The sequence below is a fragment of the Pleurodeles waltl genome, chromosome 10, assembly GCF_031143425.1.
Source record: "Pleurodeles waltl isolate 20211129_DDA chromosome 10, aPleWal1.hap1.20221129, whole genome shotgun sequence".
Classification (NCBI taxonomy): Eukaryota; Metazoa; Chordata; class Amphibia; order Caudata; family Salamandridae; genus Pleurodeles; species Pleurodeles waltl.
The window spans coordinates 327,864,193-327,884,204 of NC_090449.1; the positions used below are offsets into that span (position 1 = coordinate 327,864,193).

General features: G+C 48.4%; 17 non-coding genes across 17 annotated transcripts; all 17 read right to left on the reverse strand.

Moving 5' to 3' along the window:
- Positions 1–1,403: 1,403 nt before the first annotated feature.
- Positions 1,404–1,476, reverse strand: TRNAV-UAC (transfer RNA valine (anticodon UAC)). The gene has a single exon. It is a non-coding gene; the product is annotated as a tRNA-Val (tRNA).
- Positions 1,477–1,920: 444 nt separating this feature from the next.
- TRNAP-UGG (transfer RNA proline (anticodon UGG)) lies at positions 1,921–1,992 on the reverse strand. Its single transcript has one exon. It is a non-coding gene; the product is annotated as a tRNA-Pro (tRNA).
- A 1,336-nt stretch (positions 1,993–3,328) lies between these two features.
- Positions 3,329–3,401, reverse strand: TRNAV-AAC (transfer RNA valine (anticodon AAC)). The gene has a single exon. It is a non-coding gene; the product is annotated as a tRNA-Val (tRNA).
- A 1,521-nt stretch (positions 3,402–4,922) lies between these two features.
- TRNAV-UAC (transfer RNA valine (anticodon UAC)) lies at positions 4,923–4,995 on the reverse strand. Its single transcript has one exon. It is a non-coding gene; the product is annotated as a tRNA-Val (tRNA).
- Positions 4,996–5,439: 444 nt separating this feature from the next.
- Positions 5,440–5,511, reverse strand: TRNAP-UGG (transfer RNA proline (anticodon UGG)). Its single transcript has one exon. It is a non-coding gene; the product is annotated as a tRNA-Pro (tRNA).
- A 1,336-nt stretch (positions 5,512–6,847) lies between these two features.
- Positions 6,848–6,920, reverse strand: TRNAV-AAC (transfer RNA valine (anticodon AAC)). The gene has a single exon. It is a non-coding gene; the product is annotated as a tRNA-Val (tRNA).
- A 1,521-nt stretch (positions 6,921–8,441) lies between these two features.
- TRNAV-UAC (transfer RNA valine (anticodon UAC)) lies at positions 8,442–8,514 on the reverse strand. Its single transcript has one exon. It is a non-coding gene; the product is annotated as a tRNA-Val (tRNA).
- A 444-nt stretch (positions 8,515–8,958) lies between these two features.
- Positions 8,959–9,030, reverse strand: TRNAP-UGG (transfer RNA proline (anticodon UGG)). Its single transcript has one exon. It is a non-coding gene; the product is annotated as a tRNA-Pro (tRNA).
- Positions 9,031–10,366: 1,336 nt separating this feature from the next.
- TRNAV-AAC (transfer RNA valine (anticodon AAC)) lies at positions 10,367–10,439 on the reverse strand. Its single transcript has one exon. It is a non-coding gene; the product is annotated as a tRNA-Val (tRNA).
- A 1,521-nt stretch (positions 10,440–11,960) lies between these two features.
- Positions 11,961–12,033, reverse strand: TRNAV-UAC (transfer RNA valine (anticodon UAC)). The gene has a single exon. It is a non-coding gene; the product is annotated as a tRNA-Val (tRNA).
- Positions 12,034–12,477: 444 nt separating this feature from the next.
- Positions 12,478–12,549, reverse strand: TRNAP-UGG (transfer RNA proline (anticodon UGG)). The gene has a single exon. It is a non-coding gene; the product is annotated as a tRNA-Pro (tRNA).
- Positions 12,550–13,885: 1,336 nt separating this feature from the next.
- On the reverse strand, positions 13,886–13,958 carry TRNAV-AAC (transfer RNA valine (anticodon AAC)). The gene has a single exon. It is a non-coding gene; the product is annotated as a tRNA-Val (tRNA).
- Positions 13,959–15,478: 1,520 nt separating this feature from the next.
- On the reverse strand, positions 15,479–15,551 carry TRNAV-UAC (transfer RNA valine (anticodon UAC)). Its single transcript has one exon. It is a non-coding gene; the product is annotated as a tRNA-Val (tRNA).
- Positions 15,552–15,995: 444 nt separating this feature from the next.
- Positions 15,996–16,067, reverse strand: TRNAP-UGG (transfer RNA proline (anticodon UGG)). The gene has a single exon. It is a non-coding gene; the product is annotated as a tRNA-Pro (tRNA).
- A 1,336-nt stretch (positions 16,068–17,403) lies between these two features.
- TRNAV-AAC (transfer RNA valine (anticodon AAC)) lies at positions 17,404–17,476 on the reverse strand. Its single transcript has one exon. It is a non-coding gene; the product is annotated as a tRNA-Val (tRNA).
- Positions 17,477–18,997: 1,521 nt separating this feature from the next.
- Positions 18,998–19,070, reverse strand: TRNAV-UAC (transfer RNA valine (anticodon UAC)). Its single transcript has one exon. It is a non-coding gene; the product is annotated as a tRNA-Val (tRNA).
- Positions 19,071–19,514: 444 nt separating this feature from the next.
- TRNAP-UGG (transfer RNA proline (anticodon UGG)) lies at positions 19,515–19,586 on the reverse strand. Its single transcript has one exon. It is a non-coding gene; the product is annotated as a tRNA-Pro (tRNA).
- Positions 19,587–20,012: the final 426 nt, after the last annotated feature.

Below are 20,012 nucleotides of genomic sequence, written 5' to 3' on the forward strand. Positions count from 1 at the left end.
CAGCCAGCAAGCGTACACTCAGATGTACTGAAAAGTCACAGCTGCGGGTAGAGACAAATATCTGATGCCTAAATGCCTGAAACCAGAGCCTGTGAAAGCATCACACAGAGCACACTGAAAGCAAGCAGGAAGGAAGACAAGGCATGGTGATCCTTTTTTTCTCCTGAGGCTAAAAATATTTTGCACAACAATGCTTTGAGTGGAATGAGGAATCTTCAAGCTTTGTGTATTTTGAGTAAAATTTGTGTGTTTTCTGCTAAAAAGGGTGTGTTGGGGATTTGGACCCGGACACCAACGAGCGAGGGCACAGAAGCACCACTGCTCAGACCCTGCTCCTAGGGTTGAGGGCAGAGAGTGGGCGAATACATCGCAAGGCAAGAAAATGCACATGGTTCTCTCTTCTGCAATATGACTAGAGTCATTTCCATGGTCGTCATCGAACATGACATAAAACGCCTCTATCCTTTAGACCTTTTGGCCCATAATTACAAGAGGATGACTGAGTGAGACGCTCTGCCAAATTTGGCAGCCTCGCACTCAGTCATTTTCAAAATGCAGGGAAGCGCCGTATTTAGTAGAATACAGCGCACCCCTGTGCTTCCCTCTGCGCCAGCTCTAAATTAGCTGCCGAGCACCAACGCAGCCATCCTTGCGCCATGGTACAAGGATGGCTGCGTGGAGGGGGAAATTGTTTTTGTTCAGGAAGGCACACCTTCCTGCACAACAGAAATCTTCAGTGGCGATATGTTCGTGCAGCACACATAGAAAGAGCAAAAATGAGGAGAAATGAAAACATTTCTGCTCGTTTCTCCACTATAACGACACCCATTGTATGGCGCTTGGATTTTGGCGCTGCCACAGATTTACAAAAACTCGTAAAACTGGAGCAGCATCAAAATGCTATGGTGTTGCAGTGGCCCACCCAGAGCAACGCCCATTGCACGCCCCTTCCAGGGAAAGGGCTGCGTGTGAAGGGGCCGTATTTACAAGGTGGTGTTAAGCCACAAAACGTGGTTGAACGGCGTCTTGTAAATACGGCACAGTACATAGTGCCACCGGGGCGTCACTAAAGATGATGTGCCGGTGGCGATAGGGCCTTGTAAGTCTGGCCCTTTCTTTGCTCAAGGTGTATGTTCTTGGTGAAGGTAGGAAAGCCATTTTCGCTCTCATACCTTCCTTCCTTGGCTGGCTTGACCACAGTAGGCCCAGGCTTCAATGGAAAGGTCAAAAAGGGAGCAACTGACTGCCGTAAGGTGTATCGTCTTCTCTTGGTGAGTTGAGACCGATGCCCTTGGAGCGTAGTACCTCACGATGGTGAGGGATAGACACAGCCTCTTTAATTTCAATTTACCTGTCAGGTGAGGTGGTAAATGCAAATAATGTGATAAAGCACAGCAACTTGCTGTTTCTGCCTGGCCTCGAACCAGGGACCTTTCGCGTGTAAGGCGAACGTGATAACCACTACACTACAGAAACAGACATGCCTGCTTATTTGCTTCATGTGGCTATGCATTGGACTGGAACCACTGCACTGGAAACAGACACACCTGCTTTCTTTATGTGGCTATGCTTTGGACTGGAATGCAAGGACTAAGGGACAATATTCATGACGCTCAAAGCTGAGCCTTTCTGACAGGATCTCTTCCTTTGGAAGAAAGGAACTGGGATCACTTTCATTCCAAGAGGTGATTTCAAAACCAGCCCTGCAATTACTTTGGAGAAGCACTGTGCATTTCATGTTCCAACGAGAAGTGCTGCTCCAACACAAAAAAGCAGTTAGAAAGAAATCCCGCACTCCTTCATCATGCCGAACTGCCTCGACACCAGTAGAAAGCATGCAATGCATTCCACCATGACATCTTACAAGAGTGGAAAGCAGAAATACTCCTGTTTAAAAACAGATCGAACCTATGAAGGCACGGGCTCGTCCGGGATTTGAACCCGGGACCTCTCACACCCAAAGCGAGAATCATACCCCTAGACCAACGAGCCTGCTGCTGCAAAAGCCTTTCAAACATCTTCTGAAGTGTCTTTGTGAAAAAGCAGGGCCACTTGGAGACTCTCCTTCTAAGCGTGCCATAGCAATTGATGTTTTGTGCCAAGGGGTTTTTTTTTGCCTCTAGCAAGGCAAGAGGTAGTCAAGAAGCCCTATGCTAGCAAGCTGAACTGTGGCGCTGATGAGAAAAGCAGACCCTTTCTGGCAGTTGTACGCCTCCGCAGGACCTGGGCCCTTGCACCGTAGACTTCCAGACCAGAAGCACTGAAGGGCCTGCCATCTCTTGCGCCTGAGCCAGAGGAGCATGCCTCTTGTATTCAAGCACAATTGCTCGCTCAGTGCTCGATCAGGCGAGATTTATATGAGTGCCTCACAGGCCTGAAACACTCACCTGGGAGACGCGGGGTGGCTGAATTCCCAGAATGGCCTTCGATAGGAAAATCACCTCCTTTCCTCCCGACTCATTTCAGAATTGGGTGAAAATCGCAAGACAGTGTTCAGGGGTGCATGGGTACTGCCTACTCCCAGCTGCCTCTCTGTCTTCTTCATGTTAATTTCAAGTCACAAGGAGGGACCATTGCCATTCTGCTCCGCCCACCTAACCAGGAAACCCAGGTTGAGCTTGTCTGCCTGTTGTTGTTGCAGGGGCAGTGCCTTCTCTGCCCAAAAGTGGCAGGAGAGCCTCACTTCAAACGATGGAATCAACTGCTTAAGTAGAAACCAGCATGGTAGTTACAGTGATAAGGTGCAGCTCTAACAGAAGGCGTGACTGAGATGCCCCTTCCAGAAATACATGGAATGCTGATTGAGGGCCCAGCCGGAGGGTTGGTGGATTTCTTTTCATATGCTACAGCAGCTTGCAAAGATAGTGTTGTGGGGAGCTGGCTGTGCAAGCAGAGGAAGATTTAAGGGCAGAAAATAGACCTATCAGAAGTGCGATATGAACCCACAACTACATGAGCAAACCAAGATGCTTAGCTTAACTGAAGATCAAGCTCTCTTGAGGCTGCCGCCTTAGACCACTCGGCCATCCTGACAGCTGAGTCTGTGTTTAGGTCTGACTCCTCAGTCTGCACTTGTCGATGCTGCCGCTTGCAATGTTCCTATCAAGGTGACAGGTTTAAAGGCCCCACAATATAACATGGCCAAGAAAAAAAAAAGTAAAAAACAGAATAAGAAACCAGGCACATGCACGACTACGCAAAGATGCAGATAACTTTTTACCGGCCTGCAATAGTAATACAAGTTTTACACAGGTCACAAGTTTTTAAAGGCCATCCCTGAGTGAGACTAAGCTTTTAGGGAGCAAACACAAAAGCAGACACTGCCCATTGTTTCTGCCCGGTCTCGAACCGGGGACCTTTCGCGTGTTAGGCGAACGTGATAACCACTACACTACAGAAACAAGCATGAGGGCTTGACTGAAGGAGCAAAATTCCCCTCATATGTTTGCCCGATTGCCTCTATACTTGATCAGCAGTTGCTCGCAAAGCGAGGAGTAAGTGTGAAAATTGCAGCGTTGTCAGCCAGCAAGCGTACACTCAGATGTACTGAAAAGTCACAGCTGCGGGTAGAGACAAATATCTGATGCCTAAATGCCTGAAACCAGAGCCTGTGAAAGCATCACACAGAGCACACTGAAAGCAAGCAGGAAGGAAGCCAAGGCATGGTGATCCTTTTTTTCTCCTGAGGCTAAAAATATTTTGCACAACAATGCTTTGAGTGGAATGAGGAATCTTCAAGCTTTGTGTATTTTGAGTAAAATTTGTGTGTTTTCTGCTAAAAAGGGTGTGTTGGGGATTTGGACCCGGACACCAACGAGCGAGGGCACAGAAGCACCACTGCTCAGACCCTGCTCCTAGGGTTGAGGGCAGAGAGTGGGCGAATACATCGCAAGGCAAGAAAATGCACATGGTTCTCTCTTCTGCAATATGACTAGAGTCATTTCCATGGTCGTCATCGAACATGACATAAAACGCCTCTATCCTTTAGACCTTTTGGCCCATAATTACAAGAGGATGACTGAGTGAGACGCTCTGCCAAATTTGGCAGCCTCGCACTCAGTCATTTTCAAAATGCAGGGAAGCGCCGTATTTAGTAGAATACAGCGCACCCCTGTGCTTCCCTCTGCGCCAGCTCTAAATTAGCTGCCGAGCACCAACGCAGCCATCCTTGCGCCATGGTACAAGGATGGCTGCGTGGAGGGGGAAATTGTTTTTGTTCAGGAAGGCACACCTTCCTGCACAACAGAAATCTTCAGTGGCGATATGTTCGTGCAGCACACATAGAAAGAGCAAAAATGAGGAGAAATGAAAACATTTCTGCTCGTTTCTCCACTATAACGACACCCATTGTATGGCGCTTGGATTTTGGCGCTGCCACAGATTTACAAAAACTCGTAAAACTGGAGCAGCATCAAAATGCTATGGTGTTGCAGTGGCCCACCCAGAGCAACGCCCATTGCACGCCCCTTCCAGGGAAAGGGCTGCGTGTGAAGGGGCCGTATTTACAAGGTGGTGTTAAGCCACAAAACGTGGTTGAACGGCGTCTTGTAAATACGGCACAGTACATAGTGCCACCGGGGCGTCACTAAAGATGATGTACCGGTGGCGATAGGGCCTTGTAAGTCTGGCCCTTTCTTTGCTCAAGGTGTATGTTCTTGGTGAAGGTAGGAAAGCCATTTTCGCTCTCATACCTTCCTTCCTTGGCTGGCTTGACCACAGTAGGCCCAGGCTTCAATGGAAAGGTCAAAAAGGGAGCAACTGACTGCCGTAAGGTGTATCGTCTTCTCTTGGTGAGTTGAGACCGATGCCCTTGGAGCGTAGTACCTCACGATGGTGAGGGATAGACACAGCCTCTTTAATTTCAATTTACCTGTCAGGTGAGGTGGTAAATGCAAATAATGTGATAAAGCACAGCAACTTGCTGTTTCTGCCTGGCCTCGAACCAGGGACCTTTCGCGTGTAAGGCGAACGTGATAACCACTACACTACAGAAACAGACATGCCTGCTTATTTGCTTCATGTGGCTATGCATTGGACTGGAACCACTGCACTGGAAACAGACACACCTGCTTTCTTTATGTGGCTATGCTTTGGACTGGAATGCAAGGACTAAGGGACAATATTCATGACGCTCAAAGCTGAGCCTTTCTGACAGGATCTCTTCCTTTGGAAGAAAGGAACTGGGATCACTTTCATTCCAAGAGGTGATTTCAAAACCAGCCCTGCAATTACTTTGGAGAAGCACTGTGCATTTCATGTTCCAACGAGAAGTGCTGCTCCAACACAAAAAAGCAGTTAGAAAGAAATCCCGCACTCCTTCATCATGCCGAACTGCCTCGACACCAGTAGAAAGCATGCAATGCATTCCACCATGGCATCTTACAAGAGTGGAAAGCAGAAATACTCCTGTTTAAAAACAGATCGAACCTATGAAGGCACGGGCTCGTCCGGGATTTGAACCCGGGACCTCTCACACCCAAAGCGAGAATCATACCCCTAGACCAACGAGCCTGCTGCTGCAAAAGCCTTTCAAACATCTTCTGAAGTGTCTTTGTGAAAAAGCAGGGCCACTTGGAGACTCTCCTTCTAAGCGTGCCATAGCAATTGATGTTTTGTGCCAAGGGTTTTTTTTTTGCCTCTAGCAAGGCAAGAGGTAGTCAAGAAGCCCTATGCTAGCAAGCTGAACTGTGGCGCTGATGAGAAAAGCAGACCCTTTCTGGTAGTTGTACGCCTCCGCAGGACCTGGGCCCTTGCACCGTAGACTTCCAGACCAGAAGCACTGAAGGGCCTGCCATCTCTTGCGCCTGAGCCAGAGGAGCATGCCTCTTGTATTCAAGCACAATTGCTCGCTCAGTGCTCGATCAGGCGAGATTTATATGAGTGCCTCACAGGCCTGAAACACTCACCTGGGAGACGCGGGGTGGCTGAATTCCCAGAATGGCCTTCGATAGGAAAATCACCTCCTTTCCTCCCGACTCATTTCAGAATTGGGTGAAAATCGCAAGACAGTGTTCAGGGGTGCATGGGTACTGCCTACTCCCAGCTGCCTCTCTGTCTTCTTCATGTTAATTTCAAGTCACAAGGAGGGACCATTGCCATTCTGCTCCGCCCACCTAACCAGGAAACCCAGGTTGAGCTTGTCTGCCTGTTGTTGTTGCAGGGGCAGTGCCTTCTCTGCCCAAAAGTGGCAGGAGAGCCTCACTTCAAACGATGGAATCAACTGCTTAAGTAGAAACCAGCATGGTAGTTACAGTGATAAGGTGCAGCTCTAACAGAAGGCGTGACTGAGATGCCCCTTCCAGAAATACATGGAATGCTGATTGAGGGCCCAGCCGGAGGGTTGGTGGATTTCTTTTCATATGCTACAGCAGCTTGCAAAGATAGTGTTGTGGGGAGCTGGCTGTGCAAGCAGAGGAAGATTTAAGGGCAGAAAATAGACCTATCAGAAGTGCGATATGAACCCACAACTACATGAGCAAACCAGGATGCTTAGCTTAACTGAAGATCAAGCTCTCTTGAGGCTGCCGCCTTAGACCACTCGGCCATCCTGACAGCTGAGTCTGTGTTTAGGTCTGACTCCTCAGTCTGCACTTGTCGATGCTGCCGCTTGCAATGTTCCTATCAAGGTGACAGGTTTAAAGGCCCCACAATATAACATGGCCAAGAAAAAAAAAAGTAAAAAACAGAATAAGAAACCAGGCACATGCACGACTACGCAAAGATGCAGATAACTTTTTACCGGCCTGCAATAGTAATACAAGTTTTACACAGGTCACAAGTTTTTAAAGGCCATCCCTGAGTGAGACTAAGCTTTTAGGGAGCAAACACAAAAGCAGACACTGCCCATTGTTTCTGCCCGGTCTCGAACCGGGGACCTTTCGCGTGTTAGGCGAACGTGATAACCACTACACTACAGAAACAAGCATGAGGGCTTGACTGAAGGAGCAAAATTCCCCTCATATGTTTGCCCGATTGCCTCTATACTTGATCAGCAGTTGCTCGCAAAGCGAGGAGTAAGTGTGAAAATTGCAGCGTTGTCAGCCAGCAAGCGTACACTCAGATGTACTGAAAAGTCACAGCTGCGGGTAGAGACAAATATCTGATGCCTAAATGCCTGAAACCAGAGCCTGTGAAAGCATCACACAGAGCACACTGAAAGCAAGCAGGAAGGAAGACAAGGCATGGTGATCCTTTTTTTCTCCTGAGGCTAAAAATATTTTGCACAACAATGCTTTGAGTGGAATGAGGAATCTTCAAGCTTTGTGTATTTTGAGTAAAATTTGTGTGTTTTCTGCTAAAAAGGGTGTGTTGGGGATTTGGACCCGGACACCAACGAGCGAGGGCACAGAAGCACCACTGCTCAGACCCTGCTCCTAGGGTTGAGGGCAGAGAGTGGGCGAATACATCGCAAGGCAAGAAAATGCACATGGTTCTCTCTTCTGCAATATGACTAGAGTCATTTCCATGGTCGTCATCGAACATGACATAAAACGCCTCTATCCTTTAGACCTTTTGGCCCATAATTACAAGAGGATGACTGAGTGAGACGCTCTGCCAAATTTGGCAGCCTCGCACTCAGTCATTTTCAAAATGCAGGGAAGCGCCGTATTTAGTAGAATACAGCGCACCCCTGTGCTTCCCTCTGCGCCAGCTCTAAATTAGCTGCCGAGCACCAACGCAGCCATCCTTGCGCCATGGTACAAGGATGGCTGCGTGGAGGGGGAAATTGTTTTTGTTCAGGAAGGCACACCTTCCTGCACAACAGAAATCTTCAGTGGCGATATGTTCGTGCAGCACACATAGAAAGAGCAAAAATGAGGAGAAATGAAAACATTTCTGCTCGTTTCTCCACTATAACGACACCCATTGTATGGCGCTTGGATTTTGGCGCTGCCACAGATTTACAAAAACTCGTAAAACTGGAGCAGCATCAAAATGCTATGGTGTTGCAGTGGCCCACCCAGAGCAACGCCCATTGCACGCCCCTTCCAGGGAAAGGGCTGCGTGTGAAGGGGCCGTATTTACAAGGTGGTGTTAAGCCACAAAACGTGGTTGAACGGCGTCTTGTAAATACGGCACAGTACATAGTGCCACCGGGGCGTCACTAAAGATGATGTGCCGGTGGCGATAGGGCCTTGTAAGTCTGGCCCTTTCTTTGCTCAAGGTGTATGTTCTTGGTGAAGGTAGGAAAGCCATTTTCGCTCTCATACCTTCCTTCCTTGGCTGGCTTGACCACAGTAGGCCCAGGCTTCAATGGAAAGGTCAAAAAGGGAGCAACTGACTGCCGTAAGGTGTATCGTCTTCTCTTGGTGAGTTGAGACCGATGCCCTTGGAGCGTAGTACCTCACGATGGTGAGGGATAGACACAGCCTCTTTAATTTCAATTTACCTGTCAGGTGAGGTGGTAAATGCAAATAATGTGATAAAGCACAGCAACTTGCTGTTTCTGCCTGGCCTCGAACCAGGGACCTTTCGCGTGTAAGGCGAACGTGATAACCACTACACTACAGAAACAGACATGCCTGCTTATTTGCTTCATGTGGCTATGCATTGGACTGGAACCACTGCACTGGAAACAGACACACCTGCTTTCTTTATGTGGCTATGCTTTGGACTGGAATGCAAGGACTAAGGGACAATATTCATGACGCTCAAAGCTGAGCCTTTCTGACAGGATCTCTTCCTTTGGAAGAAAGGAACTGGGATCACTTTCATTCCAAGAGGTGATTTCAAAACCAGCCCTGCAATTACTTTGGAGAAGCACTGTGCATTTCATGTTCCAACGAGAAGTGCTGCTCCAACACAAAAAAGCAGTTAGAAAGAAATCCCGCACTCCTTCATCATGCCGAACTGCCTCGACACCAGTAGAAAGCATGCAATGCATTCCACCATGACATCTTACAAGAGTGGAAAGCAGAAATACTCCTGTTTAAAAACAGATCGAACCTATGAAGGCACGGGCTCGTCCGGGATTTGAACCCGGGACCTCTCACACCCAAAGCGAGAATCATACCCCTAGACCAACGAGCCTGCTGCTGCAAAAGCCTTTCAAACATCTTCTGAAGTGTCTTTGTGAAAAAGCAGGGCCACTTGGAGACTCTCCTTCTAAGCGTGCCATAGCAATTGATGTTTTGTGCCAAGGGGTTTTTTTTTGCCTCTAGCAAGGCAAGAGGTAGTCAAGAAGCCCTATGCTAGCAAGCTGAACTGTGGCGCTGATGAGAAAAGCAGACCCTTTCTGGCAGTTGTACGCCTCCGCAGGACCTGGGCCCTTGCACCGTAGACTTCCAGACCAGAAGCACTGAAGGGCCTGCCATCTCTTGCGCCTGAGCCAGAGGAGCATGCCTCTTGTATTCAAGCACAATTGCTCGCTCAGTGCTCGATCAGGCGAGATTTATATGAGTGCCTCACAGGCCTGAAACACTCACCTGGGAGACGCGGGGTGGCTGAATTCCCAGAATGGCCTTCGATAGGAAAATCACCTCCTTTCCTCCCGACTCATTTCAGAATTGGGTGAAAATCGCAAGACAGTGTTCAGGGGTGCATGGGTACTGCCTACTCCCAGCTGCCTCTCTGTCTTCTTCATGTTAATTTCAAGTCACAAGGAGGGACCATTGCCATTCTGCTCCGCCCACCTAACCAGGAAACCCAGGTTGAGCTTGTCTGCCTGTTGTTGTTGCAGGGGCAGTGCCTTCTCTGCCCAAAAGTGGCAGGAGAGCCTCACTTCAAACGATGGAATCAACTGCTTAAGTAGAAACCAGCATGGTAGTTACAGTGATAAGGTGCAGCTCTAACAGAAGGCGTGACTGAGATGCCCCTTCCAGAAATACATGGAATGCTGATTGAGGGCCCAGCCGGAGGGTTGGTGGATTTCTTTTCATATGCTACAGCAGCTTGCAAAGATAGTGTTGTGGGGAGCTGGCTGTGCAAGCAGAGGAAGATTTAAGGGCAGAAAATAGACCTATCAGAAGTGCGATATGAACCCACAACTACATGAGCAAACCAGGATGCTTAGCTTAACTGAAGATCAAGCTCTCTTGAGGCTGCCGCCTTAGACCACTCGGCCATCCTGACAGCTGAGTCTGTGTTTAGGTCTGACTCCTCAGTCTGCACTTGTCGATGCTGCCGCTTGCAATGTTCCTATCAAGGTGACAGGTTTAAAGGCCCCACAATATAACATGGCCAAGAAAAAAAAAAGTAAAAAACAGAATAAGAAACCAGGCACATGCACGACTACGCAAAGATGCAGATAACTTTTTACCGGCCTGCAATAGTAATACAAGTTTTACACAGGTCACAAGTTTTTAAAGGCCATCCCTGAGTGAGACTAAGCTTTTAGGGAGCAAACACAAAAGCAGACACTGCCCATTGTTTCTGCCCGGTCTCGAACCGGGGACCTTTCGCGTGTTAGGCGAACGTGATAACCACTACACTACAGAAACAAGCATGAGGGCTTGACTGAAGGAGCAAAATTCCCCTCATATGTTTGCCCGATTGCCTCTATACTTGATCAGCAGTTGCTCGCAAAGCGAGGAGTAAGTGTGAAAATTGCAGCGTTGTCAGCCAGCAAGCGTACACTCAGATGTACTGAAAAGTCACAGCTGCGGGTAGAGACAAATATCTGATGCCTAAATGCCTGAAACCAGAGCCTGTGAAAGCATCACACAGAGCACACTGAAAGCAAGCAGGAAGGAAGCCAAGGCATGGTGATCCTTTTTTTCTCCTGAGGCTAAAAATATTTTGCACAACAATGCTTTGAGTGGAATGAGGAATCTTCAAGCTTTGTGTATTTTGAGTAAAATTTGTGTGTTTTCTGCTAAAAAGGGTGTGTTGGGGATTTGGACCCGGACACCAACGAGCGAGGGCACAGAAGCACCACTGCTCAGACCCTGCTCCTAGGGTTGAGGGCAGAGAGTGGGCGAATACATCGCAAGGCAAGAAAATGCACATGGTTCTCTCTTCTGCAATATGACTAGAGTCATTTCCATGGTCGTCATCGAACATGACATAAAACGCCTCTATCCTTTAGACCTTTTGGCCCATAATTACAAGAGGATGACTGAGTGAGACGCTCTGCCAAATTTGGCAGCCTCGCACTCAGTCATTTTCAAAATGCAGGGAAGCGCCGTATTCAGTAGAATACAGCGCACCCCTGTGCTTCCCTCTGCGCCAGCTCTAAATTAGCTGCCGAGCACCAACGCAGCCATCCTTGCGCCATGGTACAAGGATGGCTGCGTGGAGGGGGAAATTGTTTTTGTTCAGGAAGGCACACCTTCCTGCACAACAGAAATCTTCAGTGGCGATATGTTCGTGCAGCACACATAGAAAGAGCAAAAATGAGGAGAAATGAAAACATTTCTGCTCGTTTCTCCACTATAACGACACCCATTGTATGGCGCTTGGATTTTGGCGCTGCCACAGATTTACAAAAACTCGTAAAACTGGAGCAGCATCAAAATGCTATGGTGTTGCAGTGGCCCACCCAGAGCAACGCCCATTGCACGCCCCTTCCAGGGAAAGGGCTGCGTGTGAAGGGGCCGTATTTACAAGGTGGTGTTAAGCCACAAAACGTGGTTGAACGGCGTCTTGTAAATACGGCACAGTACATAGTGCCACCGGGGCGTCACTAAAGATGATGTGCCGGTGGCGATAGGGCCTTGTAAGTCTGGCCCTTTCTTTGCTCAAGGTGTATGTTCTTGGTGAAGGTAGGAAAGCCATTTTCGCTCTCATACCTTCCTTCCTTGGCTGGCTTGACCACAGTAGGCCCAGGCTTCAATGGAAAGGTCAAAAAGGGAGCAACTGACTGCCGTAAGGTGTATCGTCTTCTCTTGGTGAGTTGAGACCGATGCCCTTGGAGCGTAGTACCTCACGATGGTGAGGGATAGACACAGCCTCTTTAATTTCAATTTACCTGTCAGGTGAGGTGGTAAATGCAAATAATGTGATAAAGCACAGCAACTTGCTGTTTCTGCCTGGCCTCGAACCAGGGACCTTTCGCGTGTAAGGCGAACGTGATAACCACTACACTACAGAAACAGACATGCCTGCTTATTTGCTTCATGTGGCTATGCATTGGACTGGAACCACTGCACTGGAAACAGACACACCTGCTTTCTTTATGTGGCTATGCTTTGGACTGGAATGCAAGGACTAAGGGACAATATTCATGACGCTCAAAGCTGAGCCTTTCTGACAGGATCTCTTCCTTTGGAAGAAAGGAACTGGGATCACTTTCATTCCAAGAGGTGATTTCAAAACCAGCCCTGCAATTACTTTGGAGAAGCACTGTGCATTTCATGTTCCAACGAGAAGTGCTGCTCCAACACAAAAAAGCAGTTAGAAAGAAATCCCGCACTCCTTCATCATGCCGAACTGCCTCGACACCAGTAGAAAGCATGCAATGCATTCCACCATGGCATCTTACAAGAGTGGAAAGCAGAAATACTCCTGTTTAAAAACAGATCGAACCTATGAAGGCACGGGCTCGTCCGGGATTTGAACCCGGGACCTCTCACACCCAAAGCGAGAATCATACCCCTAGACCAACGAGCCTGCTGCTGCAAAAGCCTTTCAAACATCTTCTGAAGTGTCTTTGTGAAAAAGCAGGGCCACTTGGAGACTCTCCTTCTAAGCGTGCCATAGCAATTGATGTTTTGTGCCAAGGGTTTTTTTTTTGCCTCTAGCAAGGCAAGAGGTAGTCAAGAAGCCCTATGCTAGCAAGCTGAACTGTGGCGCTGATGAGAAAAGCAGACCCTTTCTGGTAGTTGTACGCCTCCGCAGGACCTGGGCCCTTGCACCGTAGACTTCCAGACCAGAAGCACTGAAGGGCCTGCCATCTCTTGCGCCTGAGCCAGAGGAGCATGCCTCTTGTATTCAAGCACAATTGCTCGCTCAGTGCTCGATCAGGCGAGATTTATATGAGTGCCTCACAGGCCTGAAACACTCACCTGGGAGACGCGGGGTGGCTGAATTCCCAGAATGGCCTTCGATAGGAAAATCACCTCCTTTCCTCCCGACTCATTTCAGAATTGGGTGAAAATCGCAAGACAGTGTTCAGGGGTGCATGGGTACTGCCTACTCCCAGCTGCCTCTCTGTCTTCTTCATGTTAATTTCAAGTCACAAGGAGGGACCATTGCCATTCTGCTCCGCCCACCTAACCAGGAAACCCAGGTTGAGCTTGTCTGCCTGTTGTTGTTGCAGGGGCAGTGCCTTCTCTGCCCAAAAGTGGCAGGAGAGCCTCACTTCAAACGATGGAATCAACTGCTTAAGTAGAAACCAGCATGGTAGTTACAGTGATAAGGTGCAGCTCTAACAGAAGGCGTGACTGAGATGCCCCTTCCAGAAATACATGGAATGCTGATTGAGGGCCCAGCCGGAGGGTTGGTGGATTTCTTTTCATATGCTACAGCAGCTTGCAAAGATAGTGTTGTGGGGAGCTGGCTGTGCAAGCAGAGGAAGATTTAAGGGCAGAAAATAGACCTATCAGAAGTGCGATATGAACCCACAACTACATGAGCAAACCAGGATGCTTAGCTTAACTGAAGATCAAGCTCTCTTGAGGCTGCCGCCTTAGACCACTCGGCCATCCTGACAGCTGAGTCTGTGTTTAGGTCTGACTCCTCAGTCTGCACTTGTCGATGCTGCCGCTTGCAATGTTCCTATCAAGGTGACAGGTTTAAAGGCCCCACAATATAACATGGCCAAGAAAAAAAAAAGTAAAAAACAGAATAAGAAACCAGGCACATGCACGACTACGCAAAGATGCAGATAACTTTTTACCGGCCTGCAATAGTAATACAAGTTTTACACAGGTCACAAGTTTTTAAAGGCCATCCCTGAGTGAGACTAAGCTTTTAGGGAGCAAACACAAAAGCAGACACTGCCCATTGTTTCTGCCCGGTCTCGAACCGGGGACCTTTCGCGTGTTAGGCGAACGTGATAACCACTACACTACAGAAACAAGCATGAGGGCTTGACTGAAGGAGCAAAATTCCCCTCATATGTTTGCCCGATTGCCTCTATACTTGATCAGCAGTTGCTCGCAAAGCGAGGAGTAAGTGTGAAAATTGCAGCGTTGTCAGCCAGCAAGCGTACACTCAGATGTACTGAAAAGTCACAGCTGCGGGTAGAGACAAATATCTGATGCCTAAATGCCTGAAACCAGAGCCTGTGAAAGCATCACACAGAGCACACTGAAAGCAAGCAGGAAGGAAGCCAAGGCATGGAGATCCTTTTTTTCTCCTGAGGCTAAAAATATTTTGCACAACAATGCTTTGAGTGGAATGAGGAATCTTCAAGCTTTGTGTATTTTGAGTAAAATTTGTGTGTTTTCTGCTAAAAAGGGTGTGTTGGGTATTTGGACCCGGACACCAACGAGCGAGGGCACAGAAGCACCACTGCTCAGACCCTGCTCCTAGGGTTGAGGGCAGAGAGTGGGCGAATACATCGCAAGGCAAGAAAATGCACATGGTTCTCTCTTCTGCAATATGACTAGAGTCATTTCCATGGTCGTCATCGAACATGACATAAAACGCCTCTATCCTTTAGACCTTTTGGCCCATAATTACAAGAGGATGACTGAGTGAGACGCTCTGCCAAATTTGGCAGCCTCGCACTCAGTCATTTTCAAAATGCAGGGAAGCGCCGTATTTAGTAGAATACAGCGCACCCCTGTGCTTCCCTCTGCGCCAGCTCTAAATTAGCTGCCGAGCACCAACGCAGCCATCCTTGCGCCATGGTACAAGGATGGCTGCGTGGAGGGGGAAATTGTTTTTGTTCAGGAAGGCACACCTTCCTGCACAACAGAAATCTTCAGTGGCGATATGTTCGTGCAGCACACATAGAAAGAGCAAAAATGAGGAGAAATGAAAACATTTCTGCTCGTTTCTCCACTATAACGACACCCATTGTATGGCGCTTGGATTTTGGCGCTGCCACAGATTTACAAAAACTCGTAAAACTGGAGCAGCATCAAAATGCTATGGTGTTGCAGTGGCCCACCCAGAGCAACGCCCATTGCACGCCCCTTCCAGGGAAAGGGCTGCGTGTGAAGGGGCCGTATTTACAAGGTGATGTTAAGCCACAAAACGTGGTTGAACGGCGTCTTGTAAATACGGCACAGTACATAGTGCCACCGGGGCGTCACTAAAGATGATGTGCCGGTGGCGATAGGGCCTTGTAAGTCTGGCCCTTTCTTTGCTCAAGGTGTATGTTCTTGGTGAAGGTAGGAAAGCCATTTTCGCTCTCATACCTTCCTTCCTTGGCTGGCTTGACCACAGTAGGCCCAGGCTTCAATGGAAAGGTCAAAAAGGGAGCAACTGACTGCCGTAAGTTGTATCGTCTTCTCTTGGTGAGTTGAGACCGATGCCCTTGGAGCGTAGTACCTCACGATGGTGAGGGATAGACACAGCCTCTTTAATTTCAATTTACCTGTCAGGTGAGGTGGTAAATGCAAATAATGTGATAAGCACAGCAACTTGCTGTTTCTGCCTGGCCTCGAACCAGGGACCTTTCGCGTGTAAGGCGAACGTGATAACCACTACACTACAGAAACAGACATGCCTGCTTATTTGCTTCATGTGGCTATGCATTGGACTGGAACCACTGCACTGGAAACAGACACACCTGCTTTCTTTATGTGGCTATGCTTTGGACTGGAATGCAAGGACTAAGGGACAATATTCATGACGCTCAAAGCTGAGCCTTTCTGACAGGATCTCTTCCTTTGGAAGAAAGGAACTGGGATCACTTTCATTCCAAGAGGTGATTTCAAAACCAGCCCTGCAATTACTTTGGAGAAGCACTGTGCATTTCATGTTCCAACGAGAAGTGCTGCTCCAACACAAAAAAGCAGTTAGAAAGAAATCCCGCACTCCTTCATCATGCCGAACTGCCTCGACACCAGTAGAAAGCATGCAATGCATTCCACCATGGCATCTTACAAGAGTGGAAAGCAGAAATACTCCTGTTTAAAAACAGATCAAACCTATGAAGGCACGGGCTCGTCCGGGATTTGAACCCGGGACCTCTCACACCCAAAGCGAGAATCATACCCCTAGACCAACGAGCCTGCTGCTGCAAAAGCCTTTCAAACATCTTCTGAAGTGTCTTTGTGAAAAAGCAGGGCCACTTGGAGACTCTCCTTCTAAGCGTGCCATAGCAATTGATGTTTTGTGCCAAGGGGTTTTTTTTTGCCTCTAGCAAGGCAAGAGGTAGTCAAGAAGCCCTATGCTAGCAAGCTGAACTGTGGCGCTGATGAGAAAAGCAGACCCTTTCTGGCAGTTGTACGCCTCCGCAGGACCTGGGCCCTTGCACCGTAGACTTCCAGACCAGAAGCACTGAAGGGCCTGCCATCTCTTGCGCCTGAGCCAGAGGAGCATGCCTCTTGTATTCAAGCACAATTGCTCGCTCAGTGCTCGATCAGGCGAGATTTATATGAGTGCCTCACAGGCCTGAAACACTCACCTGGGAGACGCGGGGTGGCTGAATTCCCAGAATGGCCTTCGATAGGAAAATCACCTCCTTTCCTCCCGACTCATTTCAGAATTGGGTGAAAATCGCAAGACAGTGTTCAGGGGTGCATGGGTACTGCCTACTCCCAGCTGCCTCTCTGTCTTCTTCATGTTAATTTCAAGTCACAAGGAGGGACCATTGCCATTCTGCTCCGCCCACCTAACCAGGAAACCCAGGTTGAGCTTGTCTGCCTGTTGTTGTTGCAGGGGCAGTGCCTTCTCTGCCCAAAAGTGGCAGGAGAGCCTCACTTCAAACGATGGAATCAACTGCTTAAGTAGAAACCAGCATGGTAGTTACAGTGATAAGGTGCAGCTCTAACAGAAGGCGTGACTGAGATGCCCCTTCCAGAAATACATGGAATGCTGATTGAGGGCCCAGCCGGAGGGTTGGTGGATTTCTTTTCATATGCTACAGCAGCTTGCAAAGATAGTGTTGTGGGGAGCTGGCTGTGCAAGCAGAGGAAGATTTAAGGGCAGAAAATAGACCTATCAGAAGTGCGATATGAACCCACAACTACATGAGCAAACCAGGATGCTTAGCTTAACTGAAGATCAAGCTCTCTTGAGGCTGCCGCCTTAGACCACTCGGCCATCCTGACAGCTGAGTCTGTGTTTAGGTCTGACTCCTCAGTCTGCACTTGTCGATGCTGCCGCTTGCAATGTTCCTATCAAGGTGACAGGTTTAAAGGCCCCACAATATAACATGGCCAAGAAAAAAAAAAGTAAAAAACAGAATAAGAAACCAGGCACATGCACGACTACGCAAAGATGCAGATAACTTTTTACCGGCCTGCAATAGTAATACAAGTTTTACACAGGTCACAAGTTTTTAAAGGCCATCCCTGAGTGAGACTAAGCTTTTAGGGAGCAAACACAAAAGCAGACACTGCCCATTGTTTCTGCCCGGTCTCGAACCGGGGACCTTTCGCGTGTTAGGCGAACGTGATAACCACTACACTACAGAAACAAGCATGAGGGCTTGACTGAAGGAGCAAAATTCCCCTCATATGTTTGCCCGATTGCCTCTATACTTGATCAGCAGTTGCTCGCAAAGCGAGGAGTAAGTGTGAAAATTGCAGCGTTGTCAGCCAGCAAGCGTACACTCAGATGTACTGAAAAGTCACAGCTGCGGGTAGAGACAAATATCTGATGCCTAAATGCCTGAAACCAGAGCCTGTGAAAGCATCACACAGAGCACACTGAAAGCAAGCAGGAAGGAAGCCAAGGCATGGTGATCCTTTTTTTCTCCTGAGGCTAAAAATATTTTGCACAACAATGCTTTGAGTGGAATGAGGAATCTTCAAGCTTTGTGTATTTTGAGTAAAATTTGTGTGTTTTCTGCTAAAAAGGGTGTGTTGGGGATTTGGACCCGGACACCAACGAGCGAGGGCACAGAAGCACCACTGCTCAGACCCTGCTCCTAGGGTTGAGGGCAGAGAGTGGGCGAATACATCGCAAGGCAAGAAAATGCACATGGTTCTCTCTTCTGCAATATGACTAGAGTCATTTCCATGGTCGTCATCGAACATGACATAAAACGCCTCTATCCTTTAGACCTTTTGGCCCATAATTACAAGAGGATGACTGAGTGAGACGCTCTGCCAAATTTGGCAGCCTCGCACTCAGTCATTTTCAAAATGCAGGGAAGCGCCGTATTTAGTAGAATACAGCGCACCCCTGTGCTTCCCTCTGCGCCAGCTCTAAATTAGCTGCCGAGCACCAACGCAGCCATCCTTGCGCCATGGTACAAGGATGGCTGCGTGGAGGGGGAAATTGTTTTTGTTCAGGAAGGCACACCTTCCTGCACAACAGAAATCTTCAGTGGCGATATGTTCGTGCAGCACACATAGAAAGAGCAAAAATGAGGAGAAATGAAAACATTTCTGCTTGTTTCTCCACTATAACGACACCCATTGTATGGCGCTTGGATTTTGGCACTGCCACAGATTTACAAAAACTCGTAAAACTGGAGCAGCATCAAAATGCTATGGTGTTGCAGTGGCCCACCCAGAGCAACGCCCATTGCACGCCCCTTCCAGGGAAAGGGCTGCGTGTGAAGGGGCCGTATTTACAAGGTGGTGTTAAGCCACAAAACGTGGTTGAACGGCGTCTTGTAAATACGGCACAGTACATAGTGCCACCGGGGCGTCACTAAAGATGATGTGCCGGTGGCGATAGGGCCTTGTAAGTCTGGCCCTTTCTTTGCTCAAGGTGTATGTTCTTGGTGAAGGTAGGAAAGCCATTTTCGCTCTCATACCTTCCTTCCTTGGCTGGCTTGACCACAGTAGGCCCAGGCTTCAATGGAAAGGTCAAAAAGGGAGCAACTGACTGCCGTAAGGTGTATCGTCTTCTCTTGGTGAGTTGAGACCGATGCCCTTGGAGCGTAGTACCTCACGATGGTGAGGGATAGACACAGCCTCTTTAATTTCAATTTACCTGTCAGGTGAGGTGGTAAATGCAAATAATGTGATAAAGCACAGCAACTTGCTGTTTCTGCCTGGCCTCGAACCAGGGACCTTTCGCGTGTAAGGCGAACGTGATAACCACTACACTACAGAAACAGACATGCCTGCTTATTTGCTTCATGTGGCTATGCATTGGACTGGAACCACTGCACTGGAAACAGACACACCTGCTTTCTTTATGTGGCTATGCTTTGGACTGGAATGCAAGGACTAAGGGACAATATTCATGACGCTCAAAGCTGAGCCTTTCTGACAGGATCTCTTCCTTTGGAAGAAAGGAACTGGGATCACTTTCATTCCAAGAGGTGATTTCAAAACCAGCCCTGCAATTACTTTGGAGAAGCACTGTGCATTTCATGTTCCAACGAGAAGTGCTGCTCCAACACAAAAAAGCAGTTAGAAAGAAATCCCGCACTCCTTCATCATGCCGAACTGCCTCGACACCAGTAGAAAGCATGCAATGCATTCCACCATGGCATCTTACAAGAGTGGAAAGCAGAAATACTCCTGTTTAAAAACAGATCGAACCTATGAAGGCACGGGCTCGTCCGGGATTTGAACCCGGGACCTCTCACACCCAAAGCGAGAATCATACCCCTAGACCAACGAGCCTGCTGCTGCAAAAGCCTTTCAAACATCTTCTGAAGTGTCTTTGTGAAAAAGCAGGGCCACTTGGAGACTCTCCTTCTAAGCGTGCCATAGCAATTGATGTTTTGTGCCAAGGGTTTTTTTTTTGCCTCTAGCAAGGCAAGAGGTAGTCAAGAAGCCCTATGCTAGCAAGCTGAACTGTGGCGCTGATGAGAAAAGCAGACCCTTTCTGGTAGTTGTACGCCTCCGCAGGACCTGGGCCCTTGCACCGTAGACTTCCAGACCAGAAGCACTGAAGGGCCTGCCATCTCTTGCGCCTGAGCCAGAGGAGCATGCCTCTTGTATTCAAGCACAATTGCTCGCTCAGTGCTCGATCAGGCGAGATTTATATGAGTGCCTCACAGGCCTGAAACACTCACCTGGGAGACGCGGGGTGGCTGAATTCCCAGA